This window comes from Lepidochelys kempii, chromosome 3, assembly GCF_965140265.1.
Source record: "Lepidochelys kempii isolate rLepKem1 chromosome 3, rLepKem1.hap2, whole genome shotgun sequence".
Lineage (NCBI taxonomy): Eukaryota > Metazoa > Chordata > Testudines > Cheloniidae > Lepidochelys > Lepidochelys kempii.
This window is the reverse complement of record NC_133258.1, coordinates 159,510,625-159,527,069: the sequence shown is the minus strand read 5'-3', so window position 1 is coordinate 159,527,069 and position 16,445 is coordinate 159,510,625. Positions and strand designations below refer to the sequence as shown.

General features: G+C 46.6%; 1 protein-coding gene and 1 non-coding gene across 2 annotated transcripts in view; both read right to left on the bottom strand.

Moving 5' to 3' along the window:
• SUSD4 (sushi domain containing 4) overlaps nt 1-16,055 on the bottom strand; it is a 197,286-nt gene extending 181,231 nt beyond the window's left edge. Inside the window, exon 1 of the mRNA XM_073338777.1 lies at nt 15,945-16,055. The gene's annotated coding sequence lies outside the window, so the exon portion shown is untranslated. The remainder of the gene's footprint in view (nt 1-15,944) is intronic.
• Nucleotides 2,182-2,254, bottom strand: TRNAK-UUU (transfer RNA lysine (anticodon UUU)). The gene has a single exon. It is a non-coding gene; the product is annotated as a tRNA-Lys (tRNA).
• Nucleotides 16,056-16,445: the final 390 nt, after the last annotated feature.

Here is a 16,445-nt window from a genome sequence, read left to right as displayed (position 1 = left end):
GGACTGAACTGGTCTGAGCCGCCCCAGAATCTGGGTGACATTTGTGACATAGGCTTAAGTACCTGCGAATTCACCCTGGCCTGCTGTAGAGTTCTCCTAGCCTAGCCACGGTGCCACATAACTTGAGGGCTGCGATGAAAGTACAGCACCTTGGAAATCCTCCTCCAACCTTATTTCACAGCACTACCACTATAAGAGTCTTTATTACAGCACGTGGGTTTAGCCAGCCCTGGAACGCCTCCCTGTCTGTGCCTCGCAACTAAGATAACACAGAGACGTGAAATGTGACAGTTAATGGGAAGTCTAAGAGGTGCCTTGCCTGGAGAAGGCCAGTCATACCATAAAGGTCCAGTATCTATACTTCCTATTGCCATAGACGGCATCATGCATCTCTCAATTATGTGTGTCTGTGTAAGGCACACAAGTTTCTGTACTTGGTCTGGGCAATAAAGGTAGAGTAATTTAATTCAAGTGGAACATGCGACTACCTTTACATATTGTAACTAGCCCTTGCACCTTTCAACTCTTTTAGCTGTCTCCATGCCCACACTGACCACAAACAGTTTTCCTCTGGGGAGGGATTGCACCCCAAGTCCATAACTCACTCCTGCTTCCTTCCACTTACCTTGAAGTCAGTTTAAATCTCTGAGCACTGGGTGATTACCCAATGCAGTAGTCAGTCTAGATTGCTTTAAATAGAAGCAAATCTTATTGAAGTCAATAAAAAAAATCATTAGGTCAGCATTATTTCAAATAGACCCCTCCTAAGCCAACAGTGGTAAAACTATTGCTAGGTGGGCAATAAGCTTATGTTCCTAAGCATGAAAATGTTACCTATGGAAGGACACAAATGGTTCCCCTACCCCCACCTCAAGAATCCCACCATGTGTGTCTCCTCCAGAGCCAATGTGTTTCACAAGCTCCACTGCTCCCCTGCTTATCTTAGGAGGGCCTGTCTACACTAGGAAAAGGATGACGAGTGTCAGCACCAGGTTTTCCTGGGCCACCTCAAGGGAGTGGTGTTAACCATGTGAAGGGAGAAAACCACCTTCAACACGGTTCCAGGGAATATCGGGTGAAATTTCCAAAAAAAAAAAAAAAAAAAAGAAACCACTCACCATCAACCCCAAACTCCTTCCTCAGTTCCCTTCCTTTTATCACTCTCTAGAGTCCACTCTCACATGTCACTTTTCCTCTCTCATAGTTGCTCTCCTGTCCTACAACATATGATCCTGATCCTGTGCCCACTGAAGTCTTGGCCATTAGTTTATGTGGAATGAGGATGGGGCCTATTGGTATTCTCCCTGATAGCATTCGATTCCTTTGTAAGCCACTCAGGCAGAGTATTAGTGCAGAGCAGGGTAACTAAATATCTTATTCTTTTACCTCCATATCCTATACTTGGCTTCTCACCCTTTGCAGTCCACTTTACAAACTAATGAAGTTATGTTTCTCCTCCCCCTGCACACCTCTCAAATCCACTCTCCCTGCTTCCCATCTGTATAGCCATGCTTTTGTTTCTCATACAGAGAAACCACACCTACTCTTTACAACCCTGCAGAAACCCAATTCCTTTTGCATCTCATCAGCCCAGCAGTGTGTTTGTTTTGCAAGTAACATGCTGACAGAGCACCAATTTCATTTGCAAAGAAAAGGTCCTTTTGGGAAGAAGCATGCCTAATCAAAGAATTCTTGAATCTGTAAAAGAGGCCGAACACTTTGCTATGACCCTTCGTAACCATTCTGGGTTTCCCCCCTATTTCTGTTCAACTATTGTGCCAACATTCTGCCTCTTCATAATTTGCATTTATAAAGTGTTTCCAAACATCATAACTCTCTGCACTTCCATGGCACCTCCCAAGGATCATAGAAGATCAGGGTTGGAAGGGACCTCAGGAGGTCATCTAGTCCAACCCCCTGCTCAAAGCAGGGCCAATTCCTAACTAAATCATCCCTGCCAGGGCTTGGACCTTAAAAACCTCAAAGGAAGGAGATTCAACCACCTCTCTAGGTAACACATTCCAGTGTTTCACCACCCTCCTAGTGAAAAAGTTTTTCCTAATATCCAACCTAAACCTCCCCCACTGCAACTTGAGACCATTGCTCCTCATTCTGTCAGATGTCAAGGAGGGTACAGAAGAACTGCCTTTTGAAGCTCTTGGGGGGAATACAATCCCCCCATACCTGACCAGGGACTTGAATCCCGGACCCTCAAATTAAAAGTCTGATGTTCTACCAACTGAGCTAGCCAGGTACACTACCAGGTACACATCACAGCACACTTTACAAACATTAAGTCATTTAACCTCACAACTTAGTGAGAAACAAGAACTACCAGGATATTTTCAAAACTTTCAGCCAGCAGAGTGAGGAGGCGCAGTTGCTCTCATCACTAGAATCAGAGAGGCTGTAGGACTAGTAGCTGGAACCCATCAATAAAAGATTCAAGAGGCCTGGGGCGAGATTCTAAGCTGTACTACTTCAAGGGATGGGGGAGTAGTGCAGGGGGAGGAGGGCTACGGTGGCTTTAAACCATTGCATTAAACCTGCATTGCTCCAGGGCCTAAGCAGACTTCCCTGCCACAAGCATAACTGATATGTTATGCGACCTGTTATGGCAATCTGTTCTTGGCTGTCCTGGGGCAGCAGTGCTGCCCAGAATCTCTACATCACATTTCCCTCCCCCCGCCCCCCCCCCAGCACACCCCTTCCATCCCCAGCCTCATCCCCAAGATGCCCCTGCTCCTGGGACTTATGAGGGGTTTTCAGAAGCCAGCCACAGGAAGTTCTAGCACCAGAGAACTTCAACCTGGGTCAGATCTGGGGCTTTTAGAGCCCCTTTATGTCACTCCGACTCCTTTACCAGGTGTACAGGGGACCAAAGCAGAGATTCCCATGGCTCTAGTCCTGACCCAGACACAGACTTGCTGTGCAACCTTGAGAAAGTTACTTCACCTCTCCATTTCAATTTCCATGTATGTAAAATGGGAGCAATGAGAATTGCCCAGTTTGTAAAGCATGTGGAGATATTTAAATGTTAAGTGCTATAAAACAGCTAAACAGTAGTACCATTATCTTCTTCACCCACTCCAGGCCTTTTTCAGGTTGCCCTATACACCTGGAACAGCCTCCCAATTAATGTGTCCTAAGCTCTCCTCCCTCTTCCTTGCTCTGTTTTATGTACTCTTGAAAACTGAACACGTGCATGAATTCCAGCTATTATCTGTATTAGAGCCATGCCTAGAGGCCACTTTGGATATAGTACGGGCCATGCATGTAGGAAGAGACAGTCCCTGTTCTGCAGAGCTTACAAACTAAAAAAAGACAAGAAAGGGAAGAGCGGGTGAAAGGGAATATTATTATTGCCATTTTACTGAGGGGGGCCCACAGATTAAGGCCCAGATTTGACTGTCAATGGGATTGTCTCTTAAGTGACTAAATCCCTTTTGAAAGAGAGACTGAGGCTCCTGAATCAGTTAAGTGTAGAAACTCTGAGAGCAGGGACACCTAAATAGCTTTAAAAATCTGGGCCTAAGTGACCTGGCCAGACTCACATACGAAGCCTGTGCAAAGAGGAGAACTGAACCTAAACCTCCTCACTGCTACATCTCGACACCTAGTCTAGTGCCTTAACTCCAAGGCCATCTTTCTCTTCATGACCATATGCTGGTCTATATAGTGCATTGAGCACTAGTGTTCTCACTCAGGCCTTTAAGACTTGTGAGCTCTTGAGAGAGGGATCTCGTTAGGCACAGTTCCTATCATATGGCACTAATAATCTCCCACTAAACCCTCCAATAAGCACAACACCCAAAACGTTTTGCTCTTTAGCAGCATTCCCTCTCCCCCAATCAGCTCAGTAGCCATATGTGAACCTATAGCCCCACTCAAATATCAGAGGCTCTCTGCTGTAGCAGGGACAGTATCAGCTGCTTCAGTAACGCTTGCTGCAGCATGGAGTCATCATTTCAGTGTCCATTCTAGAACCCCATTCTAGTAACAACTCTACTTCCAGCTTAGCAGAGGGCTGTCAATATGGATGTTTGAGGAGAAACCAAGAACAAGTTTGAGGACCCCAGCTGCGAAGACTGGATCCAGCCTGGAATTTTTTCTATGCTGGGAGTCTCAGCTCTTCAGATTTGGCATTTTGATTTGCCTAATTAGAGACAAGAACCAAGCATAAAGTTTGGGTCCAGGCCCTTGAATCTAGGGTGTTTGTATCCAGAGTCTTGGGCCCAGATCTAGTTGCAATGTGTCAAGTCTGCTTCCCCCACCTCATTTCCTCCCACCTCTGATAAATCCCATGGGCTGCTTGGAAAAGCCCATCTATAAATGGTTTTATAGAAATCATAGAACTGGAAGGGACCTCGAGAGATCATCTAGTCCAGTCCTCTGCTCTTGTGGCAGGACTAAGCATTATCTAGACCATTCCTGACAGGTGTTTGTCTAACCTGTTCTTAAAAATGTCCAATGATGGAGATTCTACAACCTCCCAAGGCAATTTATTCCAGTGCTTAACTACCCTGACAGTTGGGATTTTTTTTCCTAATGTCCAACCTAGACTTCCCTTGCTGCAATTTAAGCCCATTGCTTCCTGTCCTATCCTCAGAAGTTAAGAAAAACAATTTTTCTTCCTCATTCTAACCTTTTACAAACTTGAAAACGTATCATGTCCCCTCTCAATCTTCTCTTTTCCAGACTAAACAAAACCAATTTTTTCAATCTTCCCTCATAGGTCATGTTTTCTAGACCTTTAACGATGCCGCTCTTCTCTGGACTCTCTCCAATCTGTCCACATCCTTCCTGAAATGTGGTGCCCAGAACTGGACACAATACTCCAGTTGAGGCCTAATCAGCGCAGAGGAGAGAGGAAGAATTACTTCTCATGTCTTGCTTACAACACTCCTACTAGAACAGCCCAGAAGGATGTTCACTTTTTTTTTTTTGCAACAGCATTACACTGTTGACTCATATTTAGCTTGTGGTCCATTATGACCCCCAAACCTCTTTCCGCAGTACTCCTTCCTAGGCAGTCATTTCCCCATTTTTTGGGTGTGCAACTGATTAGTCTACTTAGGAACGAACACTTTCCATTTGTCCTTATTGAATTTCATCCTATATACTTCAGACCATTTCTCCAGACATTCTGAATTTTAATCCTATCCTCCAAAGGACTTGCAACCCCTCCCAGCTTGGTATCGTCCGCAAACTTTCATGTACTCTCTATGCCATTATCTAAACCATTGATGAATAGAACTGGACCCAGAACTGATCCCTGCAGGACCCCACTCTATATGCCCTTTCAGCATGACTGTGATAACACTGATAACTACTCTCTGGGAACAGTTTTCCCACCAGTTTTGCACCCACCTTATAGTAGCTCTATCTAGGTTGCATTTCCCTAGTTTGTTTATGGGAAGGTCATGTGAGACAGTATCAAAGGCTTTGCTAAAGTTTATTAAAGTAGCTGGAGTTCAAGCTGCATCTTTGTGGACAAGGTCTTTTTTCCCCCTCCCCTCCCCTGCTGGCTCAGTGTTTAACACCTTCCCACCTCCCAAAAGGACAGAGAGGGAGGACAAGAAAGTAGGGCTCAGTTAGGCAGGACAGACTCCCTAGGAGAATATCCAAAAGGGAAATGTTGCCCTCTGTAACAGCTGAAGTGGAGAGGAGACCGTTCAAGCACATCAGGTCAGGCGTTTATCTCAGCAATATTGCAAGTTCTACAGCAGCTCCCAGCGAGAAAAGCGGAAGCATTGCTTGCAGCCAGAGCAGTGCTTGCACCATATAGCCGCAGGGTAAAAGAACAAATCTGAAAGCATCCTTTAGAACATGCCTGTGCTCAGCAGTTTCTCACTATTGTTTAGAGCAGAGGTGCCCAGCCTTGAACAGCTGCTGGGCCATATCATTGCTGAACGTGCTTGCAGAGAGACACAGAGTCGTTGCAGTAAGGTGTTCTGACTCTGCATCACCTTGACTCAATGTTATAATCTACTGATGCAACAGTAACGAAGCCATCACCCAGCAGAACTGGAATACCAAGCTGAGGTTGTTTGGGACCCTCTGAAACTCCAGTCAGTACATTTCTTCTCTGCCTCTTGTTCCCTTCAAGGATGCATATGGTAAGGCATTGCTCCCCTCCACCCCTCTTCTTGGATGGAAGCCTTAGCCAGAGGCCGTCCAATTTGCTCTGCATTCTCACATATTTAAGGGAGCTCTGCAGTGACTGGTGTCCTGGTCTTCTTCTGGGCAGAGTGAGAAGAGTTCTGATCAGACCTATGGATGCTATGATAGCCACATTTAGGGTCTTGGACAGTCACATGTGACTCTATAGCTCTGAAGTAGAAATGGTGGATTTAGAGTTAACTTGCCATTTGCAGCACACTGGTGGGGGATGGCATGGCGCCTTCCAAGATCTGCTTTTGCTACTTCGTTTCCACCCCTTTAGACCACTTCCAGCCTCAGCACTGTGGCCTCCTCCCTCTGGAGCCATTCTTCCCCCCAGCACGCATGGGCTGCTCAGACATGATTAAAGAGACCCCAGACTTCTCACAGGGGCTGAGTCCACCTACCCATAGAATAGGGATGTAGCAAACTCTGGAGTTGTATTTGGATTATGCTGCCTCTAAATCATCCTTCAGACCTCTAGATAAACTGGCATCATTGCCTAGATTTCAGCCAGTTTGCAGAGGTGCCAGGGTTTTAAATTCTCTCCACTCTGGGCAGTAGATACTGCACTTTGCAGCGTGACACGGTGGTACGATATGCACGGACTCAGTGTTCATCCATTTCCTACCCTAGTTATATGCTGCACGTCTGCAAGCTGGCACAAGGTTAGAACTACTGTATTCAACCCTGACATGATCATCTACAAGGAGTAAAGAGTCAACCAGAGCTAATCTTACTAGGGTGCAATATAATTAATTTCAAATTACTTATTTAGTGAAGTTGTAATGATCAATGTTGTGTTATCTCCCCAGATGACAGGCCTATTAGTTTTCTGCTGCCTCAGGGTGCGAGACAGAAGAGGACTGTAGTTAAATAGCAGGTATGTGTAAGCCAAATGTGACATATTAATAGTGTCTACCTCTCTCCCTACTTCTTTGTTATTTGCTCACTTGGCTTCTGCCCCCTACAGAAAAAATGACTGAGCTGACTTTTGATCACCAGTAAATTATTACCAGCTGTGAACAGTATTAATCAGTTTCAGCTGCTGAAACACAGTAAAAGACATTTGCAACTGCTCGGAATGCCATTAAAATTATACCAAACCCAGTCTTTTGAGGTCTGGGTCAGAGTCCACTCAGTGTGTAATAAACAAGCAAGCAAGCGAGTAAGCGACTTCCTAAGAAGTTGTGAGTGTATGAAATGCTGGACTTGTAGGGCTCAAGTCACTGATTAGGATACTTCTGTTTATTTTCCAGGATAAACATTTTGCCATCATCACATTCAGATGTGTATAGGGACAGATCCAGAGCTTTTACTTAGGGCCTGGATATGCCATGAGCACCTTCCTCACATGGATCTTCCCCTCCCCCTGCAAAGGAAAGGGAGGAAAGCTGTTTCTGCAACAGTGGCTCTCTGTACTCTGTATTAGCTTTCTGCTGAGCTGCTCCACCCTGCAGTTTTCCAGGAAGTTCCACTGGGTAGGCATTGGCTAGGAAGCTCCCGGCAGGACAGCTACAGTGGACGGGAACTGCCAAGGAGCTGGGAGATGGTGCCACAGCAAAGGAGACAAAGGGCTGGACTCCTGCTCCCTGAAGTCTGCTGGGGTTGTGTGCTGAATCCATTTTCTTCCTCAGGGTGTGGTGCGGAGTGCTTCCCCCTGTGGCATACATCCTCTGGGACCTCTCATGTGGGGTTCTACAACCCTCCACCTCATTGACAAGGAGAGCGGTCACCAGTTCACCCTGGGGCGTTACTCAGGCCCTACTCCTGTTGACTTCTAATGGTGGCCTGACTCGAATACAATCTCTCAAACTGAATTACGCCTTCTGTGGAGAAGCCCATTCTGAACAATCCTGATTTTAGGCGCCATTCTCAACAGCAGTCTGGGGTTATTGCCTCATTCAGCTGAATGAGGCAATTATTTCCCCAGAAGCCCCATCAGTATCATGGCTCATTGCCCTTTAGCCCAATCGCCATTCTGAGCCAGGCTGTGCACTGAATTATCCATGTACTGTAATCGCTCTAGTTATCCACTTTTACATCCAAGCAAAATGCTTCTCTCTCTCATCTAGCCCCACAACAACCTTGCTAAGAAGGCCTAAAAGTGTGCTTCTATTCTGAAGTGGGAAAATGGCACCATCTAACCTAGCAGATCAGCTGCTTGTATTCAAGCCCTATAGCTGACTCTAGTGACAAAAGTCCACTTTTGCTGCTTTTTACTCCTATGAGCCCTGCAGGGCCAGCCCAGCTAAGCAACAGTGAGTCACCATCTATCCCTTCTAGCAGCAGAATCATTTAATAAGCTCCAAATCATTTGCATTGAAGGTGTCCCTGAGGGGAAGTCACCAAGCCTCTCACCTCCAGAGTACCTCCTGTGCCTGGGTTTGGTGTTGCCAGGCTTTTTCTGGTCAAGCACCGCCTGTGGTCATTCTGGTGTCAAGTGTTGTACATGGCCTAGCCCTCACGCCAAGTCACCACTCAGTCCATGCCCCCTGCTGGAGATTAACAGAGAGGTCCAGAAAATAAACTCAAAATCTAACAACTTCCAGGCCTGGCTCTCAGTCTCTGACATTTGTCATTCTTGGCTTTTTATTCTTGACATTCATGCTTCCCCTCCTGGTCTCGGGAGAGGCAGGGGAAGACCAGGGGTGAAAGTAACTTAAAGGACTTACCGGTACGCTGGAGTCCTGAGCAAGGGGCGGGGCCTCAACTGAAAGAGGCAGGGCCTTTAAATTCCCAGGCCCTTTAAATTGAGATTTAAAGGGCTTGGGGCTCCACTGCGGTAGCGGTGGCCAGAGCCCTGGGCCCTTTAAATCACCACCAGAGCCCTGCTGCTGGAGCCAGGGGGTAGCAGCGGCGGCCAGGAGCCCTGGGGATCCGGCGGCGATTTAAAGGGCCTGGGGCTCCACTGTGGTAGTGGTGGCCAGAGCCCCAGGCCACCTCTGCTACCCCGGGGCTCCAGCGGTGATTTAAAAGGCCTGGGGCTCCAGCCACTGACGGGAGCCCTGGGCCCTTTAAACCGTGGGCCTGGGGAAGCTGCCCCCTGCCAGTATGGTCGACTGTGTACCGGCTCTTGCCGGTATGCCGTACTAGTCCACTTTCACCTCTGGGGAAGACCCACCTTCTCCTCTGGCTTCCAACCCAGAGACCCTGTTTAGGTGGCTAAGACCTGTTCTGTCAATGCCTCAGCATTTTCCCTGGGCTGCTCTGTGACAGGCTGGATCACAGAAACCCCCTTGGGGACTGCCACCTGATGTGCTGAGACTACCCCTGAGCCTGTTTCCCTGGCAGCTTAGGACTTAGTGCCCTGCCTTGCTTGAGCCAGACACGCTTATCTACTGCAAACCCAGACCCAAGTCTGAACCACGTCCCCCAACAGCTGCAGGCTTAACTGAAAAAAAAAAAACAGCTCAAGAAGTATTCTTGTCTAACACTCAGATGCCCAGCTCCCAATGGCTCCCAAATAAAGCCATTTTAAAGCTTACACAGAGTAAACTCAAATTGTCTGCCCTCTATAACATGAATAGAGAGGTATGCACAGCTGTTTGCCCCCCAGGTATTAATATATACTCTGGGTTAATTAATAGGTTAAAAAAAGTGATTACAGATGAAGCCACACCCTCAGATGTTCCAGTAACCTTCTTTTACAGACTAGTCTCCTTCTAGTCCAGGTCCAGCAATCACCCCGAGCTTACTGTCATTTGTTCCAGTTTCTTTCAGGTATCCTTTGCGGGGTGGAGAGGGTCTCTTAAGGCAGCTGAAGACAAAAATGGAGGGGTCTCCCAAGGCTTTATATAGTTTCTCCTTGTGGGTCTAAACCCTTCCCTCTACCTCTGCAGAATTACAGCAACAAAATGGAGTATTGGAGTCACATGGGCAAGTCACATGTCCATGCATGACTCAGAACTTTACAGGCCAAGCCACATAGCCAGGAAAGCTCAGATGTGGATTGGCATCTATCAAGGTCTACTGTCAGCTTAAGTGCCCAATCAAGAAACACTTAACTTGTACATTCCTCTCTAAAGAAGCTGACCAAATGCCTTACTAAGGCTACTTTAAACAAAAAAACACCACACACACCAAGCAAGTACACAGCCAATATTCATAATTTCAAATACAAAAACGATAAATGCATACTAATAGGATGAATAGATTCAGTAGATCATAACCCTTTACGTAGACGTCACATGGCATATGTAGCATAAAACATATTCCAGTTATGTCATATTTACATTCATAAGCATATTTCCATAAAGCCTTATGGGGTGCAACATCACACACTCTTACCTTTATCTCACTCACTAATATCGTCATAAGATCTGCAGGGTCCGATTCCTCACCCACCTTGACTTTGGTCGTTCCCCACAGCATTTCCTGGGGCCAGCTACAGAGGTTTCCTAAAAGCTGACCTTGGCTCTTCCCTGCAGCAGTGGGATTGTACTGCTACCATTTTCTCTGCCCCTTCCCTTAGATCAGTCCTTCTCTCTCTCCTTTGAGCAGAAGCTCCCTCTGAGCCCTCTCTCTGGGACTGGTTACACCTGACAGTCACTCTGCCTTAGGGTAGCCAATATTACCCTCCTCCTCCCAACAGGAGTTCCCCTTCAGCCCTCTCTCTGGAGCTGGGGTTCAGATCTCTGGCCTCTTGCCTTAGAGGAGTCACCTGCAAGGCTTCACCAGCTTCCTTCAACTGTCCCCCATTCCCAATTAGCTTTCCAATCTGGAGAGTTCAGCAGGCCAGCCTTCTGGCAGCGTCTGCCTGCCATGAGGGAGGAGGAAGGCAGCCTTATGCTGCACAGCTTCGCCCAACGGGTTGGGCAAGGGGGGAGCCTTGCCCTGCCTCCTCTGTAAGGTTTCAGGCCTTAAAAGGTAGTCTCCAGATTCCTTCCCCAATTCCCATTCATTCCACGGACCCTTAGGTTTCTATATATTTCTACTGGCCCTTTAAGGGTTCAGAAGAGTCCAAGCCAGATGGTAGGGTGGGCTGACCACTAGGTACTATTGCTATCAATGGCACACTACCCCATCTCAGGGTATAATGTGAAGACAATGGGATTGCACAGGTGTAACTCATGGCCTAATTTACCTGGTGGATCCTTTATTAATGGTGATGGAGAAAAACCCAGCCTTGCTCTCAGATACCAGGATGTGTTTGCAGCGCTGGTAGCGATAAAGTTAATACATCCTTTTACTTGCAAACTGAGCACATTTCATATGGATATCATGAGAAGCAACAAATGTGGGACCCCACCATGCTGTTGTTACAGATTCACTTTAAGAGCAGAACTTCATTTTTTCCATCAATGTTTGGGAGGCTCGTTCTTTCCATCTGAGGGCGTGAAAATCATTCTTTGCTTTTCATTTGTATTATAGTAGCACCTAGAGGCTCCTCCCAAACTCAGGGCCCCATTGGGCTAGACACTGTAGAAATACATCATAAGAGACCATCCCTGCCTACAGTTTAAATAGACAAGACACACTGGGAAGAAAGGAAGTATTATCTCCATCTCACATATAGGGAATGGAGTGAAGTTCTGGAACAGCCTTACAGAGGGAGCAGTGTGGGGACAAGAAACCTAACTAGTTTCAAGACTAAACCTTGATAAGTTTATGGAGCGGGTGGTATGATGAGATGGTCCATGTGCCACACTAGGCAATCTGTGACTGCTGTTACCAAATATTTCCAATAGCTGCAGATGGGACACTGGATGGGGAGGCTCTGAGTTACTACAGAGAATTCTTTCCCAGGCGTCTGGCTGGTAGGTCTTGCCCACATTTGCAGGGTCTAACTGATTGCCATATTTGGGGTCAGGAAGGAATTTATCCCCAGGTCAGATTGGCAAAGAGACCCTGGGGAGGTTGCGCCTTCAACTGCCTGGGGCATGGGTCATTTGCTGGTTTGAACTAGAGCAGTGGTTCTCAAAGTTTTGTACTGGTGACCCCTTTCACATAGCAAGCCTCTGAATACAACCCCCCTTGTAAATCAAAAACACATATTTAACACCATTATAAATGCTGGAGGCAAAGCAGGGTTTGGAGTGGAGACTGATAGCTCATGACCCCCCCCCCATGTAATAACCTCATGACTCCAAGGGGATTCAACCAATTTGAGAACCCCTGAACTAGAGTAAATGGTAGAGTCTCTGTAACATTAAGTCTTTAAAACAAGATTTGCAGACTTCAGTAACACAGCCAGACATTATGGGCCTATCACAGGAGTGGGTGTGAGGTTCTGTGGCCTGTGATGTGCAGGAAGTCAGACCAGATGATCATGATGGTCCCTTCTGGCCTTAAAGTCTATCAGGCATAGAGAGATGACATGCCAAAGGACACGCACCAGGAGTTTGTGACACAGCTGGGAATTGAACCCAGAGCTCTACAAATCCAAGTCCAATGCCCAACTATACAACAATCCTTCCTGTTTCCCATCCATGCTGTTAGAATGGTATACTAGGACCTAATGCATTCTCATCAGCACCATATAGAAGGAGACATACAGGGCAAACATTAATAAGTGGTTTTGGGGGCTCAGATGGAGCCTGCTACCATTTCACACACGTTATTATCATCCTGTACAGAAGGCAATTCCAAGCTTTTATTGCTTGTGCAGTACCCCTGGCTGTAGCACCTGGGGCACATCACATTCAATTTGAAAGCAAACACATCTAACAAATACGAGTCACTAAAATAGATGATGCAAATAAACATTCACACTGAAGCCAGGCCTTGCGGTGACAAGACCATCATTAAGGGGCAGAATGAAAGGTAAGCCTAGGACCAAAACCTGAACAACCACCATCTTGAATAAATACATGGTTAAAGCAAAAGGGCTTTGTTCCTTTGGGTGCCCAGCCACTCTCCCATTCTGGACTGAGCTCTATTGGGATCTGTATTTAAAATTCCAAAGGGCTTTTGTTCATTCCACATTAATGTTCTTAGCTAAAGTCTTTTATAAGTAGGCGCATCGCTATCTAAAGACAGGTGCACTCTAGGGAAGGGATTGTTAGAATGATCTGGGAACTATAGTCATCAGGGGACCTGGAGCTTACATAAAGGGATTCTTTGTGTGCCGAGCTCTTTGAGGGCATATCTGAGGAAGAAGTCAGAAACTCATTGAGTTTTGTCACAATTGGAAGAGGCTGGGGTTACGTGAAGCACTTGTTAATATATCTTAGTGTCCGTGGCCCCACACATTGTAAATTGTAGATGTTTTTCCTGTTGTGCAGTGGTTGCTACTGATCAGGCATCTTTTAGCCAGTGCAGTAATTGCCCTGAACTGTGCTTTGTGAATTCCTTTAACAATCTCCACTGCTATGCACATCCAGAAACAAAGAGCAAACTTATGTCCTTTCCACTCTGAATGGCTTTTATTTTAAATGAAGGAAAAGCAGCAAAAGGAAGGAGGAAGACAAGTAAGTCTCCATGAGAGAACATGGTATGTCTCTCTCCTGTAACATGCTGCATCCACTCTGCCCAACAAGTAGAGCCCTGCGCGGATACAAAATTTATGTCCGCAGATGCAGCTATCCACAGATATAAAGTGGATTTGCAGTAGCCAGTGCCCAGCCCACCTGGGGCCACAGCTGGGGGTGGGTGTGGAGCCCCAGGTGTGGGGTCAGCGGCCGGAACCCTGCATGCAGGACTAGCAGCTGGGCAGGACCCCAGGGCTGGCAGTGGAAACCCCAGGCCTGGGGCCAGCAGCCAGGCAGGACCCCACGTGCAGAGCAGGCAGCTGGGTGGGGGCAGGGGCCAGCAGCTGGGGCACTGGGTGCAAAACCTGGGGGTGCTGTAGCAACCCCCGCACCTCTACTTCCCATGCCTATGAAACTAACAATGTGGCATAGTTGCTGAGTTTTGTAGGACCAATAAAACTTGTGCACTATAAATGGCTTCCTCTTTACATCGGCTCTTAACACCCTTACTCATACTGAGTGGCATCTGCAAGTTGTCCCATTGATTTCAATGGCACTACTCAAGGGGTAAAGTGATCCTCAATGTGATTAAGGGTCTCCTAATCTCACCCTTGCAGTTTTAGTTTTCCATCAGTTGAAGGATTTGTTAAAGGGTTTGCCAAACAGCTTGTACTCACTTACATAAAGCTAGTATAAAATTAGGTATATATATATATATATATTACAACTCAAGTGTTTCCCTGCTGTAATTACGAAGTACACTGTAATGCAGTTAAGAAAATTAAATTAGAAGTAAACGTTTAGGGAGCATAGGTTAAAGGCAAGCTACAGCACAATTTTGTCTGACATCTGTATTATTTAAAGGTCTACTGGTGGTTTCAGTGTGTCTCTGGATGACCTTTATCCCCAGCCTTCTCCAGGAAGCACTCCAGTTGCAGAGATCTTAATTCACAACACACACTTGATCACTTTGGCTTATCAAAAGCTGCAGCAAAATATGCAACACATTCTCAGCCTAATACAGAGGCTCCAAAGGGCTCTGCTCAAGGTTCATTAGGACCCTAGCTAACCAAATGATTCTAAAGGGGGCACCAGTTTTGTTCTAGTCTTCTATGTCCATCCATATACCTCGCTCACAGATTCTAAATTTGGGTATGGAACCTCTTCTTTTAGGCCCCATAAAATGGGCTCAGGCTGGGTAATCAGTGACATTTGAAGGAAATCAGACAACCGAATGAAAAGTACTTGACAAGCAAATGTTTCAAGGGATCCAATTGACAGCATGTTATTCACAGTGCTAAATCAGACAGTTGTATGACAAAGTGTGATCTTTCACTCAGGGAGTGCAGATAAAAATATGTTTTCAAGCCATAGTCACGTGCCTAATAAATGTCATGGGATTATGGCTTGAAAACATACTTGTTACCTGATCAAACGCTTCTAAATAAGTCCTTATTGGGTATCAGACACTAAAGAAGAAAGACCTTTCAAATCAATGTCATGCCAATAGTGCTTATGGACAGGACCCCATCATATCCCCACTACTTCCCAGGAAGCCAGGAGGCCCAACAGAAACAAATCATGGCCAGTGGCATATAGACACCCTCCTTCCCACTCCCTAGCAGCCTTTTAGCCTCCTTCTACCTGAAAGCATGGACCATGCTCAGTCCTTCAGCATCTCACACATTCGCTATCTTAGACATAAAAGGGATGGTGTCAAGTTAAAAACAAAAAGTACAATTTCAAAAGTCCTCACTGAGTTACACTTACTATAATAGTACAGTAGCACCTTCAGATCACAACCAAGATTGTGGCCCCATAGTGCTAGCCACTGTACATAATGTAACAGCATGGCACACACATCTCCCAAGCACCCCTTCCGGTCAGGTGTGGCTGCAGTCTTTAAACAGTCCCTGCCTTGGTATCAGGCTGTAACCCAGGGCTTCCTCCCTGGAGGCAATGGTTTTGCCCTAGACCCAGCTGGGCCACTAAGTAATTCAGATCCCCTGCTGGGGGCTTAATGCGGTCCAATTATAGGACAGGTTTCAGAGTTGCAGCCGTGTTAGTCTATATCCGCAAAAAGACCAGGAGTACTTGTGGCACCTTAGAGACTAATAAATTTATTAGAGCATAAGCTTTTGTGGGCTACGAAAGCTTATGCTCTAATAATTATAGGACACTTCTCCAGTGGACTATTGGTTGGGCGCGGGGGGAGGGGGGGATTCCAGGCCCACCCACTGCTCTGGGTCCCAGCCTAAGGACCCTAAGAATAGCAGCCACTCACCCTCCCATATCCCTTTAACAAAACTGCTTTCAGTCCCCTAGGCCACTTCCCCACAGCCCCAGCCATCACCAAAGCTTCACTCTTACCTCAAGGCTTCTCTATGTTCAGGCCCAGCCAACCAGCGAGGAGCTCTTTCTCACTCCCTGCCAGTACTGAGCTGTCCATAGTGCTGCAGTTCCCTTTTGCCAACCAGGAGTACCAGCAATACTCCTCTGGCTCCAGCAAAGAACTGACTGGGGTTTGCACTAAAGCTCCTTTTATACTAGCCTGCAACACTCTGATTGGCTAGCCCCTTGCTGCCTCTCCCTGATTGGCTGCTTCCTGTGCAGTCTCTATAGGCTGTTTGGAGGATTTAGCTCCACTGCTGATTTCCTGGGATGAGTGTGGCAGGACATTGAGGCCTTCAGCAAGGGGCCTCCGGGCCTACTCCACCCCATCACGCATACACATAATAAAAGGCCTCAAGAAGCCGAAACTCTCAATAGAAAAAAACAGATAAAAGGTAGGAGAAAGGAGATATTATTAACTCCACTTTATAGATGGGGACCTGGAGCACCAAAAGATTGAATGAAGGATATTATCCCTTT